The sequence below is a fragment of the Nelumbo lutea genome, chromosome 7 (genome assembly GCF_056320005.1).
Source record: "Nelumbo lutea isolate HS-2025 chromosome 7, American lotus-T2T, whole genome shotgun sequence".
Classification (NCBI taxonomy): Eukaryota; Viridiplantae; Streptophyta; class Magnoliopsida; order Proteales; family Nelumbonaceae; genus Nelumbo; species Nelumbo lutea.
This window is the reverse complement of record NC_142690.1, coordinates 11,765,314-11,782,403: the sequence shown is the minus strand read 5'-3', so window position 1 is coordinate 11,782,403 and position 17,090 is coordinate 11,765,314. Positions and strand designations below refer to the sequence as shown.

Here is a 17,090-nt window from a genome sequence, read left to right as displayed (position 1 = left end):
GCCTTGGGCCGGGCCCATATCACATGCCCAATTCTGACTAAAGAATAGAATTTGAATTGTGTGAAGTTGTACTCTTGATTTCGGGCCCATGACAATACAGTATATCAGCTTGGACCCCACATGTCAAGCTAATATGCTGTATCATGATTGGCCTAGAATTCTCCTTAGAGGATTCAAAGTGTCCAAGGCACCGGGTCTTAGAAAAAGATTCCTAAGTTGTTTAAACAAATTAAGGGGGAGTTGGACAACTAACCATGTGGTCGAGCACCCCCAAAGAGCTAAGATTCAAGAAACCGGTTGCAACATAAGTCTGGGAAAAGGGTTTAAGTAATTTCAATCTATAGATTATCATAATATAAAGTTCAAAACTTATTATTATAATTTAAATTATAATAATAAGTTTTGAACTTTATATTATGATAATCTATAGATTGATAATTCTAAATGCCATTTTGTCATATTGATAATTCTTAATGTTATATTAACACAATTTAATGATTAATATATACTACCATATTAAACTCAAGAATATACATACTATACTTCTACTATAAGTATAACTTGACATTTAATGGTAACAAGATTACACAGTCCATTGTAGTACCATAAAAAAACTATTTAAATCATTATTGTTAAATAGTTGTGTTTATGACTTATAACCAATCATATATACTGATAAGAAAGCATTATTATGAATCAATCAGGCTAAAAAAATTTTATGATAGATATTTAATCAATCATTTGATCTTTTAAAGTTATTAGTAAATATGTACATGCATTGCACGCGATTGTTTCAAATGACAACAATAATAAGAACACAATAATATGGTGGCCTAACTATTTGAATCACATGATAGTTTCAATTGCACATTCCTTTTGTGCATGTACAAATTATGTCACTCCCAACAATTATGTTGAAGTTCATTATGTCTAACTATGTAATTTGGAAGTTGAAGATGCATGCAATGTTAGTGAAAGAAGATTGAGCAATTTCCTTGGAAAGAAAAAGAGAAGAAGCTTGTTGATATGAAAGATGAAAAGTTTGAAAAGAAATACTACATAGCCATGGTGGGTATTCTTCTCGCATTAAAACATTTTTTTTTATTCAATGCGTCCAAAGAAATCATTGCCAAGGGTTTGTAAGACAAATTGCATAATCTCTATGAGGGAAATTGATGTACAACTAATCCTTCCTCAAGAAACAACTCTATAAACTAAGAATGAATGCAAGAACGATTGAATGAGTTTTACACTCTAGTGCTCTTTTGGTTTGTTTTATGCATGATTCTTGGGATAGATTGATTATGAGTTTGAGAAATACAAAAAAAAAATTATCATTGGAATCTACCATTTCTATGTGACAAATAAAAGAGTCTCATAGAAAAGTTAGTGAAAACTCTTATGGTGATGAAATGATGGTAAGAAGTACATCTAGTGAGAGAATCAACTCTGATAGAAATCAAATAATATATATGTTGAAATGCAGGAAAGGACCAATGTTTTGGGGCTAAGGTAAGAAGGATTACTTTCAGAATGATTATGAATTACCTAAGGAAAATCAGAGTCGATCCAATTCTTATTAGGATCCAAATTCAAAGAATTTCCACAGTAAGTTAGAGCCAACCTAACTCTTATTGAATTATGACATTTCTTTCCATATGATGCCATGAAGAGATTGGTTCTACACATATTAGCTATGTAGTGGTGCAACTATTTACATGGGTGACAATAATACATATAAAATAGTGGGAGTTAAAGAAGTTAAAATTACCATGTTTGATGGCATCACTTGTATGGTATTTGGTGTATGACATATTTCAAGACTACAAAAAAGTATCATATTGTTTGAAAATTTTAATGAGGATGGTTATAAGTTTTATAGAGAGAAAGGTGAGTTAAAGATCATTTAAGTAGCTATGGTGGTTGCAAAAGGCAAATTGCAAGGTAACCTATACCACTAGATCAGAGATATCCTAGCCATCAATGCTATTGTTGCAAATATTGTGACTGGTTTTATCATGACTTTGCACAACCATTTAGGTCATATGAGCAAGCAAGGACTAAAGGTATTTTTGATCAAAATTTGCTTCCTAGTTTAAAATCTAGTGGATTTCTATGAATACCACCTATTTTGGAAAATACCATAAAGCTAGATTTTCTAAGTCTAAAGCAAGAAGTAGAGAAGTATTAGATAATACACTTTGATACTTGGAAAGCTACTATAAAATCTCTCAAAGGTTTGTAAATCTTGTTTCATTTATTGATGACTTCTCTAAAAAGGTACGAGCATATATACTCCAAAGGAAGAGTGACACTTTTTTCTTCTCCAAGAAGTTCAAAGCTTTGGTAAAAAACCAAGAAAGAAAAAGGGTTAAGTTTCTTCAAACAAATGATGGATCGGAACGTACCTAGAAAAGATTGTAAGGATTTTTGTAAGGTTATATCAAAGAGAGGTATAGTCAAGGATTTCTTCAAACAAATATTGGTAAATTAGTATTCCATTAAAGCACTTGATTATAAAGATTGTAAGGATTTTTGTAAGGTTATATCAAAGAGAGGTATAGTCAAGGATTTCTTCAAACAAATATTGGTAAATTAGTATTCCATTAAAGCACTTGATTATAAAATTCTAAAAGAGGTATAGTCAAGAAATCCTTCATTGCATACTTTTGCTATGATACTTATGTATGGATTTCCAAAAAGCAAATGATCAAGTTGGACGCAAGGTCCAAAAAGTGTTTTTTTTTTTTTTTTTGCTATACAAATGGTACAAATGGGTACAAGTTATGTGGTCCTACTATCTACAAGGTTATTATTAGTCAAGATGTTGTACTCAATGAAGACACAATGTAGAAAGAAAATATGTGGCTAAGCTCAGAGATAACAAAGAAGGTTTAAGTGGAACCTTTCAACAAAGATTTAAGATCAATAAATTGATGAAATTGTTGATGACAATGATGAAGGTAAATTGAATTTTTTGAGAGTGAGACTCATGGTTATCAAAGTCAACTTAGGTGGGATACAAAACCATTTGTCTACGTTTAGGGTTATGTGACAGCTTATGCATGCAACATAGAGGAGTATGATCTTACACTACAAAGCTATTGAAAGACTAAATGTTTGTCACTAGCAAAAGGCTATGGATAAAATGAAAGCATTGAAGAAGAACAAAGATTGGGAGTTAGTTGAACTACCTAAGGGTTGGAAGGCCATTGATTGTAGATGAGTGTACAAGCTCAAGAGAGATGCTCAAAAATTAACTTCTATGAAATGTTATCTCATGTTGTTCATTTGAGTACTATCCACACTATATTGAGTATAACTGAAGTACTTAACTTAGAGTTTGAGCATTTAGATGTTAAGACCGTCTTTCTACTAGAAAATCTCAAAGAAGAGATTTCTATGACCCCTAAAGGTTATATCAAAGAGAGAAGAAAGATCTGGTTTGTCGATTGATTAAATCACTTTGTGGTTTGAAGCAGGTACCTAATGTTCATAGAAGTGATTTGATTCTTTATCATAAGCTTTTGTTTTTTGAAGATGTGAAGAAAATTATAGCAGCTATATATGTGATGGTGACGATCACTTCAACACTCGTTGTAGGTACTAACAAAGAGAGTATCACCACATTATAAGCTTGTAGTACCAAGAAGTTTGACATGAATAAGGATGAGAGCTATTAATCATATTTTTGAGATGATAGTGTAAGGATAAGAAGAGTAGGAAAGTATGGATAATTTAAGAGAGTTATATTTAGTGGATTCATGGCCCATAATGAAAATAGCCCACCAAATTGGCTAAAGTGAAGATGACCATTTGACTTCACTGATTACATCATTTATTTAACTAATGAATAGTAGTTGATCCAATGGTTGAACTAATTTTGATAATACCTGATGTAACCGTTTTTGGTCACGTACCATTTTTTGTGATGTATAAAATTTTTTGGCTAAGTACCTCGTTGTTTGACCCGGTGATGAGCTACTTGGTGACGAACTGCTTGGGGGCGGATTGCCTGGTGGCGAACTGCTTGGTGGCGAACTCTCTGGTGGCAAATTGCCTGGTGGCAAACTCTCTGGTGGTGAACTGACTGATGGACTCGTCACTTGACTTGCTCCTAGGCGGCCTGCAACTCAGAGGATGGTGGAGCTCCCTGGTGCAGCGCAACCCGACTACCCTTCGCGTGAGGTGATTTCCTCTCCTTTGTAGGCGGCTGGAGCTGAGTGCGAGAACTGAATCAGAGGACCCGGGGGTACTTTCCCAGTGGGGACTCTCCGATGCCTAAGTTAGCATTCTGATTGCAGAGAGCTTGGAGAGAAATGAGAGAGCTAGAGAGTAGGGGTTACCCTCCTTTCTTTCCTCCCCCTCCCCTTTGGGGGGTGAGGGCTTTATATACTGGAGTCTTTGCGAGTTAGGTGGGTGAAAAGCCTCCAAACGGTAAGACTCGTCACATCCCGTCAGAACCGGGATACGGTGCTGAACTCCTCGAGGTCGTCAGGCTGGCGTTTGTGTCAGGCGGCCAGGTCAGCGCCTGGGCTAGGTTGTCAGGGCGACGCCTGCGTCAGTTGGTGGGTCGGTGTCTGGGCCAGGTTGTCAGGTCGGCGCGTGTGTCAGCCGGCGGGTCGGTGTCTGGGCCAGGTTGTCAGGTCGGTGCCTGTGTCAGTCGGTGGGTCGGTGTCTGGGCTAGGTTGTTAGGCAGGAGATCTTCCTGCGATACTTGGGAATGAACTGCTTAGTGGCGAGCTGCCTAGTGGTGAGCTACCTATGCAATGCGAAGTTGTCTAAGTTGCCAGGCTAAGGGTGAGCTGCCTGTGGCGAGCTGCCTATGGCGAGCTGCCTGTGGCGAGTTCAAGCTGCCTATGGCAAGCTGCCTATGGCGAGCTGCTTATGGTGAACTGCCTATGGCGAGGTGCCTATGGCGAGCTGCTTGTGGCAAGCTGCTTATGGAAAGTTGCCTATGGCGAACTGCTTATGGCGAGCTGCCTATGGCAAGTTGCCTATGGCGAGCTACCTATGGCAAGTTGCCTATGGCGAGTTGCCTGTGGCGAGCTGCTTATGGCGAGCTGCCTAGTTGTCAAGAGGCTACACTTAGTTGGCATTGAGGTGCCAGGTGTCACAATTTCACTGGAGGGTCAAATCTGCCCTCATCAATACCTATTCTATCCCTGGTGATACTATAAATAAGGGTCACTTAATTTCATTGTAATATATCTCAATAACTTATTTCTCTATACTTTAGGTGTTGGAAATGAGATTTCCATTTGTTTATTCAATACCAAATTTACTTGGCTTTTTATTCTCTTTCCTAATAAAAGTTACATTTTCACTTAAGGCATTCTATATATAGTTACTTTTCTTTATAACTATGAATTGTGTAAGCAATATTATAGGGCATCCAAAATGGTAAGTGAGATTTATCATGGGAGAAGCCTAATTCCTACAGGCCTAAAATATCTTAACTAAGGGTGAGATTGGACACCTTACTTTTAATATTAGCACATGGATAGTTTCCCTAAGATGGTGTTGTGTGATCTTAACCATTGGTGTTTGAAAAATAAGTGTTTATTTGAGCTGGGACCATACAATTAAGTACTTTTTGGTGTTTGAAAAATAAGTACAAAATAAGTGCTTATTTTAAAAATAAGGGTTTATTTTTTAAACCCAAATTTCCAGTTTTTTTTCAAGTGCTTATACTATAAAAAGCACTTTTTCAATTTTTTTCTTCCAAAGTTATCCCTAATTGAGTTTTAAAATACCACTTATAAAAATTTTCCTGGTTGAATTTTATAAATGTACTTTTATAAAAGTGCTTTTATAAAGTGTTTTGGTAAAACTTTTTTATAAAAATATTTTCACAAAAGTTTTTTCATAAAAAGTATTTTTACAAAAATGCTTTTATAAAAGTGCTTTCATAAAAGTATTTTTATAAAAGTGCTTTCATAAAAGCACTTTCTTAAAAGTACTTTAGCAAAAGTGTTTTCTTATGATGGGTTAGCAACATTATTAGTGTATATAACATTATTTATGGATTATTTAACAAAGAGCCTAGTTGACCTTAAAAGGGATTGTAGACTCATCTAGCAAAGATATATTAGGACAATGACTAAAAGATCTTCCACATGGAAAGCTGCTTAGATAAAAAAATGCTTTCCTACTTTTGAATTTGTTTATATATTCATTTAGGTACCAGTTTTCGCATCTTGTTTCTACTTATGGTTTGCTCTTGGATATATTGTGGACTCCAAAAGAGGAAGTAGAACAAGCTCAAGGAAAAATTCTTTCAACAAAATGGAGGCTTTATGTTGAAGGAACAACTAGCATTTTGATTCCAATTCTGATTTTAATTCTTGACAAATTCCTTTACCACCTCTTCAACGTACTCCTCACCATCTAATCCAGCTCTATAGAGACAAAGTGATTTTGATCAAAGCCAAAAGATCTTTGTAACAATCCACTACCAATAACGCCATCCGATAGGGAAACTATACTACCCGATAGGCCAAGACCCGTTATTAGGGCAACATCAGCCTCGTTGAATTGCACAGTCCTTCTACCAATTATAAAACAATGCCTAGTCGAGAGTCTCACGATTTCACTAAATAACTCAATAGGGACATCTCTGCAAGCACCTGTGGTAAATCCAAAAAGTGTCCAAAGGGAGTCTCTTGGAGCCTTCTCTTGTGCTCCAAACGTAGAGACAAACTTTGTAGCATCTCCCTAAACCGTTTCAAGGAGCACCTAGTCCCAACTTTGTCACCTGGCATTTTTCCGTCGGGAATTTAACTGTCGATTGTTAGCACAAGTAACAAAATAAATATAGTACCATTTAAATTTTATATATAAAGAATGACAAAACTCAATTAGCACTAGGGGTGATCATTTCAGCCTGGCCCAAAAATTCCGGGCTTCGGCTTGGGTTTTGTGTTCAGGCCCACATTAGGCTCGCAAATTTTCAAGCTAGGAATGGGCTAAGCCTGGCCCGCATATATTTAAACTTGCACATTTCTTGTATAATGTATACATATGTATACATGCTATTTTACATTATATTATATAATTTATATATAAATATTATAACATGAAATGTATAATTTATATTATATTAATGTATAAAATAAGTTTATATGCATTTTATGTCATTTAATATATAGATATGTAATGTTTTATATATGGGTGACATTAGCCCGGAATCAAGCCCGACCCAGATCCGTATAGACCTGGGCTAGGGCTTATGTTTAAGGCCCAGAACCCCGGGTCGGTTCAGACCCGGGCCTAAGTTATAGCGCTTATCATAAGTGCAAAGCCCGGTCTGGACCCGGCCTGTCCCGGCCCATGATCACCCCAAATTAGCACTCAACAAAACCAAGAAATCATCAAAACCAAAATAAATGAATTGTGCAGAACGCAACACAGCTAGATGCTTACCACACTCAAAGCACCATAAAACACATTGTACCTCTGGTGATGAGAAATGAAGCTCCGAAGCTCCGGTGATTAACAACTATGAAAAATGGGGAAAACGCTGTAGCTCCCGCAATGAGAGATGAACCTCCGGTGATTAACGATTTTGAGAAAAAGAGATTAACGACAATGAGAAATGGAGAAGAGGGTGAGTGCTGTAGTTTCGAAATGGGGAAGAAGATGATGGAAAGATATTGTACCTTTTGGCTCTGAGAAACAAAGAAGACGGTGAAATTGCTGCATTCGGTTCAAATGAAGAAAAACAGTAACTTTGAGGAAAAAGACACTGCTGGATCAGTTCTTCGAGGAAGAAGATGTTTCACTTGGGGTGAGCTAATCAAAGACGACGGAGACGCCGCTGCTGCGTTCGGTTATAATGAGGAATGGAGTGACGCTGCTGTGTTCGATTCGAATGAGGAAGAAGGAGGTGAGCAAGAAGATGACGGGGATGCCGCTGGTGTGTTCGGTTTGAATGAAGAAGAAGATTACCATTGGAAGATGGCCGCTGGTGTGTTCGGTTCGATTGAAGAAGAGAAGAAGATGGCCGCTGCTGTGTTCGGTTTGAATGAAGAAAACTACCGTTGGCCACTAGTGTGTCTGCTGTGTTCGGTTCGAATGAAGAAGAAAAGAAGATGGCCGCTGCTGTGTTCAGTTTGAATGAAGAGAAGAAGATGATCGCTGCTGTATTCGATTCATTCTAATGAAGAAAATTACCGTTGGGATATAAAAGGTATAATGGGATGGAAAGTTTCACTTATCTGACGTGGCAGGATGGGGGAGCTGAAATAAATTTTACATTTATTAGGTGGGGTGGATTTGAATCGAGTTTCCGTATATCTTTAATTGAATTTTCGACTTTATCCAATAGAAATTCTTTATAAATGAAACCCAAAGGAAACCAAGCAATTTTGGCTGGCATTTCGTATGTCTTAATTTATCGTAAACCACACGTAGTTATTAGTCAATGCATATATAAGACTAGAAGAGAAGACTGAAGACTTTAACCAAGTACGTCTTTTTCAAGTCTCCGTCTCTCTCTTTCTCATATGGGGTGAATACCCAAATCCCTACTTAATACTGGGGACTTGGTCATTTGGCATTATAGTAAGAGACAAGGATTAACCAGAATGAAATACTTCATCATCCATGACAATGGGGTGAGAATTACTCGTATGGAATTTCAGGCCATAGAATAGAACAGCAAAGTAGTTTGAAGGAGTGTGTACACAGAGAACACCTAAGATTGTAAGAATAAATAAAAGAAAATTCTCAATAGATCTACTACTGTCTTTTGAAACAGGCAAAAGCAACAGGTTTATGAGTTGATATTGGACAATCGAGAAGAAAAGTTAGTTTGTGAATTGTGACTTTTCACTCTACAATATTCATTATTTTTTCAAGTAGACAGAAGATTTGCCTTACGAAGTTATTAAACAACTTTAGTGGTCAAATTAAATAATTAACAACATATAAAATATATTATTGTTCTTTTGATAATCAGTATATATCAACCTATGAAATTTCTTTTTGATACAAATCCACCTATGAAATATTTTAAGGTGGTCGCTCCATCACTGGCGTAAACTTTGGGGTTGAAATTAAAATCAATCCACCAGTAGTATATGCAAATCAAGGAGATCACGACGTCCTATTAGTATTACTATAACTGAATAAGCTTTTGCTTTTGTCAGCTTTGCGCTCTAGTTGTGAGATAAAAAATGAGTTCTGAATGTTTGGTAAGAATCGCTTTGAAACTGTCAACCTGTCAATGGGTCCCCATACCTCCCGTTGACTTGACTTTTATAGTTTTATTCCTGTCTGAGTTTATTCACATTTCTACTATTTGTCATGTCCTGTTAATATAAGGTAAATCAACACAAATTCACGAGAGTGAAAGAAAATTAAACCGCCAGCGTTAGCAGTAAGTTTCTCACTTATTAATAAGGAAGGGAATGATCAGCAAATCAAATGAACCTGAGGCTTACTACTATGGCTCTTATTAACATGCTGCTGCTTCTTCAAATCCTTGTGCCAACGGCAATATATGCATCGCCAACTGAATCAATGACAAAAACAGGGTGCCAGGAGAAATGTGTGAACGTCACCGTTCCCTACCCGTTCGGGATGGTTGATGACCAAAATTGCTACAGATATTTGTATGAAGTAACTTGCAACCACAGTTTCAACCCTCTGAAGCTGTTCTTAGGGAAGAATGGAAACGTTGATGTTTTAGAAATCTCATCATTAGGCAGTTTGCGCGTCAAAACCTATATAGGTTATGATTGCTACAATAATTCGGAGAACGTAGACTGGTCACTTCCGTCGCTTGATCTGATGAGTAGACCCTATAGTTTCTCCGACACCCACAACAGATTCACTGTTCTCGGCTGCGACACATATGCTTACATAAATGGCTCCAAGGGTCGCAACTTCAAAAGTGGATGTTCCATGGTTTGCAACGACCAACAGAGCCCAATCAATGGGTAATGTTCAGGGATAGGCTGTTGCCAGACTTCCATACCAAAGGGGTTTAAAAGGTTCAAGGTAACCATCTATAGCTTCGAAAACCACACACATGTCGAGGATTTCAACCCATGCAGCTACTCTTTCATGGTTGACTCCGACTGGTACAACTTCTCAGTACCCGATCTCTTGGGCTATTTGGATTTCTACGGTAGAAATGAAAAAATGGTTCCAGTCATCCTCGACTGGGCAATAGAAAACTATACGTGTGAGAATGCTTCAAGAAACGACCCATCTTATGCATGTGGAAAGAACAGCGAATGTTATGACTCCCCCAACGGTCTCGGATATCTTTGCAAATGTTCCCCAGGTTACCAAGGCAATCCTTACCTCCAAGACGGATGCAAAGGTACGTACATAATCTCCTTCCTCTTCACTATTCGATCGGCACATAAAAGTAAATATACTTCTTGTACTTCAGAGTTTAGCTAACTGAGTCAATTTGGATAATTAATGAGATGCAGATATAAATGAATGCGCCGATGGAGCTAGTAACAACTGTAAAGGGATTTGCACAAATACGCCTGGGAGTTACAACTGCTCCTGCCCACCTGGTTTGGAGGGAGACGGAAGGACGACTTGCATCGTACCGGTGCATCCACTGAAGCAATCTCTGGTTCTACAACTAACCATAAGTATAAAATGGTTGGTATGATAAGGTATAAAATGGTTGGTAAATTTTCTTTTGAAAAGAGAGCCCCTAGGCAATTTCATTCAACATTCTAGGTTAGTAAGTCTGATACATTTGTAGATTTTGAAAAAGAAGGAAGAGGGTGACCATGTATATATAGCATGAAGAAATTAGCTTGGCATGGCACAGAACTAACGAGCAATCAAACTTATGCAAGTTGCATCAAGGAAGTCATATGCAAGTTGCATCTTCTTCAAGAATGATATTCAAAAATTGCATATGGCGTGCAATTTGAAGTCCATCATAGAATGCCACCACTATAGCTTCATAGTGTTTCATCTCTAGAGCTCTACAGATTAAAACAAATTATTATGATCACTTACAATCAAAAGCTTCCTTCCTCAGACACGTGTCTATTCATTCAAAAAGAAGCATGAGCTTCAAGATGTAGTTATTTGCATTCTCAGAAAGAGTTACTGGTAGTTATCTCCACTAAAATGAAAAACAAAAGAAAACTCATTTCAAATAATATAAGATTCATAAAGTGGGTTATTATTTAGAAATAAAACTTGATTTAATCTCTTAAATTAATAACAAATTTATTTATCAAAAAATATCAAACAAAATATTAACCTAAATTACAACATAGAAAATAGGTGTCAAATAAAATTTATCATAATATATGAGTACAACATATCAGAATACTAGCCACGTACTTAGTATGGGGTCATTCTCTAATGATGTTTAAGAGGTGTCGGGATGCCTTATGTTCGTTGATAATATGGTATTAACTGGTGAAATTAAGGAAGGATCAAATGTAAACTTAGGTTCATAAACAATTACATTAGAGACAAGAGGTTTCAAAATAAGTAGGATTGAAATTGAATATATGCAATGTAAATTCAATAACAAGAGTATAGAGAAAGCTACATTTATGATACAAGACTTAGACTTAATTCAATGTGACTGTTTTTGTCACCTTGGCTCAATAATTGATAACAAAGGATAGATTCAAAAGGATGTAAGTCATAGAATTAGAGTAGGATGGACAAAATGGACATGTGCATCTAAGGTCTTATGTGATAGGCAAATACCACTTTAGCTAGAAGGAAAAATGGAGATGTGCAACTAGGGTCTTATGTGATAGGAAAATACCACTTTAGATAGAAGGAAAATTCTATAGAATTGTTGTAAGGCCAACTATGTTCAGTGGATGAGAGTATTGAACAATCAAAAAGAAATATATCTAAAAAAATGAGTGTGGTAGAAAAGCAAATGGTTGATAGTTATTGGTTTTCAAACTCACAGAAATGCTAACTATAATTTTTTTTTTTGGTGGGGGTGGGGGGTGTAAAACTTTTAGAACCCTTCTTAGCATGTTTATTATAAAATTCTGAGACCACAAAACTAGTAAATAATAGATTATTGTCTCTTTGAATTGTACAATACAGAATTTGTGTGTTGTGCATATTAATACTTTGAACAAAGGACTTGCTGGAACTAATGAGAAATTATTTAAGCATCCTCGATTTAACATTGGATATGGCTATTTAAAGAGAAACTAGTAAATAATGGATATGGCACTGAACATTACGAAATAGAAAAATTGGATAGGATTTATACCATATGTCACAAAGCTCAAATGGTGATGATGATAAGATCCCTTAACATTCAACAACTAGCTAATGATCCATCCTAGAGTTACTAACTAAAGGATTGGCACAGGCCCAGGCCCATCCCGAAAGTTTATAAAAAAAAATCTGGGGTTTTGCAGTTTTAGGTGTGAGACCGGCTGATTAAGAAGCCAAGTTCAACCGTTGGTTTGGCCTTCTAATTACTGTACATCCAAGGGTGGAGCCATGGAATTTTCATAAGTGGGCCAAAACCTAAAGTGGATTAGGAAGGTAGGAAGGAATAAATATAAATGGGCCTATAAGGGAGCCAACCATTTGGTTGGAGAGGGGGGAGGGGAAAAATTTACATGAAAATTGTATTACTAATGGGGGATTTTTGGACCACAGGCGGCCATGGCTCCCCTGGGCCTCCCTGGCTCCGCCCCTATGTACATCAAAATAGAACGTTTACGTTTGTTTGTTTGTTTTTTTTTTTTTTTTTTGATAAATAAAGTAAAGCTATAAACTAACAAAAGGAGTTTACATATTGTTCAATACAAGCTGGGGCCCTGCTCCACTCCATATACTGAGTCCAAGAATTTAATTATTTGGGCCAGAGAGTGAGCTGCCCTATTAAACTGGTTTGGGTTGTGAGACTACTAGTCTACTTGGTGACTATATAGCATCGGTTAAGAACTTAGAGTCCCTTTGGTTCGTAGTTGGAATTGGAATCAGAATTCTCTAGAATCAGAACTGGAATGATCCATTCCCATAGTCTATTTGGTTCAAATAGGAATGAGAATGGGAATTAAAATCAGTAGGAATGAGATTTCATTCCCAAATCAGAGGCAGGGAATGGCCATTCCCTCAAATAAGGAAATACCATTCCAACAGGAATGAAAATGGGGTTTCGATTCCGCCCAACCAAACAGTTGGAATTGGAAAGGGCTATTCCAGTTCCGATTCCAGACCCCTATTCCCACGAACCAAACGAGGCCTTAATTTGGAGTCATGAGTCGCTTTTCTTTAGCCTATGTTGCCCTGCATATGAGAATCCCCTGGATCAGGCCAGATATCCTTATCCTACTCCCTTTCGGAAACATATAACCTCGTAGATTGCTTATCTTGACAGGCCACTGGGGGTGGGATATAAGGTAGCCGCAAGGGTCAACAATACGAAGGTACCTTCTAAATTGATGGTCTGGATTTCATTGATCCAATTAATAACCTATATAAAAGAGAGTTTTCCATTGTTTTTTTTTTTTTTTCAAAGGCAAGGAAAGAATTTTTTTCCTTCCTTCCATTTCTCTCTCTCTAAGGAAAGAGAAGGAAAGAATTTATACCCTTTTGGTCGATGATCGAACTCTTCAATTACTTGGTGAACAACATAACTGGGAGAAAGGTACTTTCATTTGACAGACCTGAACAAGAAAGAAATTTAGCTACCTATTTCACTACTTCCATGAAAGAGGAGAATGTTTATGAGATTTTGGAAGCTCGAGTGGTGCAAGAGGCTAGTACGGATCAACTCCAAGAAATCACTAAGCTTGCAAAAAGATGTTTAAGATTGAAAGGGGATAAAAGGCCTACAATGAAGGAGGTGGCAATGGAGCTTGAGAGATTGAAGAGACTGAACAAACATCCATGGGATGAAAGTAATCTTGAGGAGACCCAGTGTTTGCTTCATGCATCTTCAAGTTACCATAATCAAAACGCAGTTGAGTGTGATAGTTTGGGCAACCTAGTTCCATTAAACAGTGGGCGATGATTATTTGAAGGTCCAATTTATGCATATATCCTATGAGCTTTTACATCACTATGTGGTCAGCAACTGTTACTTCTGCATGGTAAAAATGAGTTCTCTATTTGAAAGAGAAAGGATGTCTAATTTTATAATCTCTTGCATCAACATTATCTTTTTATTTCCTCACGTTATCCCAAGATAAGAAGTCGAAGCAGAAGTTAAATGGATGGTTTTGTTTTTTCTTTTTCCTTTTTATTTATTGGGTCAGTGGCGACTTACGTTACTCTATTTCAACAAGGATGTGGTAGAGTGTCGCTATGTGATCTTTTGAGGGAGGGTTGGCTTTCCCCATGGAGTGGACTATAGGCTTCTCCGCTTGAGGGTGTCAGTTTTTTTTAAATGTTTTTCTATTATATTATTTTATTCTTTCTATCAAAAAAAAAGGATAATAATTTCGTTGTTTTAGTTTAAAATTCTTTTCCATGTCTTACGATTTATTGAGTTAAATGGGGATCGGTTCTCGGCTTGAACGGTCCGATCATTCGGATCAAATAGACCGATTGTTCTGACAAAAAAAAATTTAAAATTTTAAAAACAAAAAAAAAAACGGCCAAAAATTGTTGTCCATATATATATATATATATAGCATATTTGGTGGTTAGAGATTTTATTTTGGTAATTATGTTCTACAATATTCGTAGTTTCCATTTGGTATTAATTTTATGTTAATTGTAAAATTTAAAATTTCAATGGTTATGCAGGTGTTGGTTTAAGTGTAACTTTACTCCTTGTTGGTGGTTATTGGTTGTACCAAGTTTTAAAGAAAAGACGGATCAAGAAACTCAAAGAAAATTTCTTCAAAAGAAATGGTGGTTTGTTATTACAACAACAAATCTTGGCAGAGGAAGGCAATGTTGAGAAAGTAAAAATTTTTACAGCAAAAGAGTTAGAAATTGCCACAGACCACTATAATGAGAACTGTATTCTTGGTCAAGGGGGCCAAGGCACAGTATATAAAGGTATGCTCTCCGATGGAAGAATTGTGGCAATCAAGAAGTCGAAATTATTAGATGAAAGTCAATTAGAACAATTCATTAATGAGGTTGTCTTACTTTCCCAAATTAATCATAGGAATGTGGTTAAATTGTTAGGATGCTGTTTAGAGGCTGAAATACCTTTGTTAGTATATGAGTTCATATCCGGTGGAACCCTTTTCAATAATATCCACAATCAGAATGAAGACTTCTCATTCTCATGGGATCATCGCTTAAGAATTGCAACAGAGGTTGCGGGAGCAATTGCCTATTTGCATTCAGCAGCATCCATACCAATCTATCATAGAGACATCAAGTCATCAAACATTCTTTTAGATGATAAATATAGAGCAAAAGTATCCGATTTTGGGACTTCAAGGTCAATTGCAATTGATAAGACTCCTATAACCACAGCGGTACAAGGGACCTTGGGTTATCTAGACCCAGAGTACTTTCAATCAAGTCAGTTTACAGAGAAGAGTGATGTTTATAGTTTTGGGGTAGTTCTTGTGGAACTGCTTACCAGTGAAAAACCAATTTCTTCAACTAGACCGCAAGAAGGGAGGAACTTAATCACACATTTTATTTGTTCAATACAAGAAAATCGTCTTTTTGAGATTATTGATCCTCAAATTGTACAAGAGGGTCAAAAAGATGAGCTCAAAAAAGTTGCCAACCTTACGAAGAGATGCTTGCACTTGAATGGGAAGGAAAGGCCTACAATGAAAGAAGTTGTAGTGGAACTTGAGGGATTGAGGATGTGTGAAAAGAATTTTGTTTTTCAAAAAACAGAGGAAGAGGTGGAATGCTACATAAGTGAAACATCAAGCCTGTGGGATACTAGTTCAACTTCGACTAGGGTCAGAAGTTCAGAAAACACTTTCAGGTCCCCACTAGATGAACAACCATTGTTGTTAAATTAATATATCAATTCAATCGTAGTCCATCCTGTATTCATCTTTCTTCTTTGGTAAAGGTAGTATTGTATTCATCTTATGCTCTTGGTTCATTGATTTTACTAAAGAGGGCTTTATATCGTCTAGTCTAATCCCTGAATCAAGATGGAAGCTAATAGAATGGCATTATATATTTATATACATGGGCCCAAAAACACTTAAAATCCAATGACTTCAACCAATCTCTCTATATAGTGAGATATACTATTCAACAACATTTGCCTTAGTAAAAACAAACTTAGCTGTCCAAAGAATTCTTTCACTCTAAGTTTTAAATGTATTGAAGTAGTTTTGTGCTTTGTAGATGTCAATCATGAAATTTTAATGAAGAAAGCATCATCCAGGCTAGTCACTATATATTCCTAATTAAATAAACTTGGTCACGAGGTTTGGCCATTGGACACCCTCTTGGCTTTTAATTTCACTTCTCAAGTTATTGCTCAATCTATCATCTATATACCCTCCTATAGGGCATATTGTATATTTGTATCATATTTGTCGATACACCTATTTCAATGGTATTTTTCAAGAAACTTTTTTCTAATAATTAAAACACATAAATACTTTATCCAATGTTTTAGACAATTTTATCAGGCATAAAATATATTGAAAGACACATAAATACTAATTATTATACTTGAATGTGATTGATAAGATGGATAGTATATATATATATATATATATATATATATATATATATATATATAATGTTTTAGACAATTTTATCAGGCATAAAATATATTGAAAGACACGTAAATACTAATTATTACACTTGAATGTGATTGATAAGATGGCTAGTTCTTATATATATATATATATATATATATATATATACCATTACATGGAAAGATGCATATCTACTAAATAGTCTTCGGGTTATTCAGATCTTATGTCAAAAGCTCAATGCATCTTTTGATCGTTAAAGGTACAAGAAGATATTCTCAAAAAGATTTGCCAAACAGATGCTTATTTTTTAATATTTCTCCCAATTCTACTACCCATCAACTTATCTAACGTCTAATGGTTTCAAATCCCATTCAACGGTCAAACAATAACAATAAAAGTTTAATCTCGTGTTTCAAGACAAATCTAGTGTGCCGATGCATTTCAATAATTTACTAGTAATCA

At 36.1% G+C, this 17,090-nt stretch overlaps 1 pseudogene; it reads left to right on the top strand.

Annotated features, from left to right (window-relative positions):
* Positions 1 to 9,465: 9,465 nt before the first annotated feature.
* On the top strand, positions 9,466 to 15,929 carry LOC148845112 (wall-associated receptor kinase 2-like; annotated as a pseudogene).
* Positions 15,930 to 17,090: the final 1,161 nt, after the last annotated feature.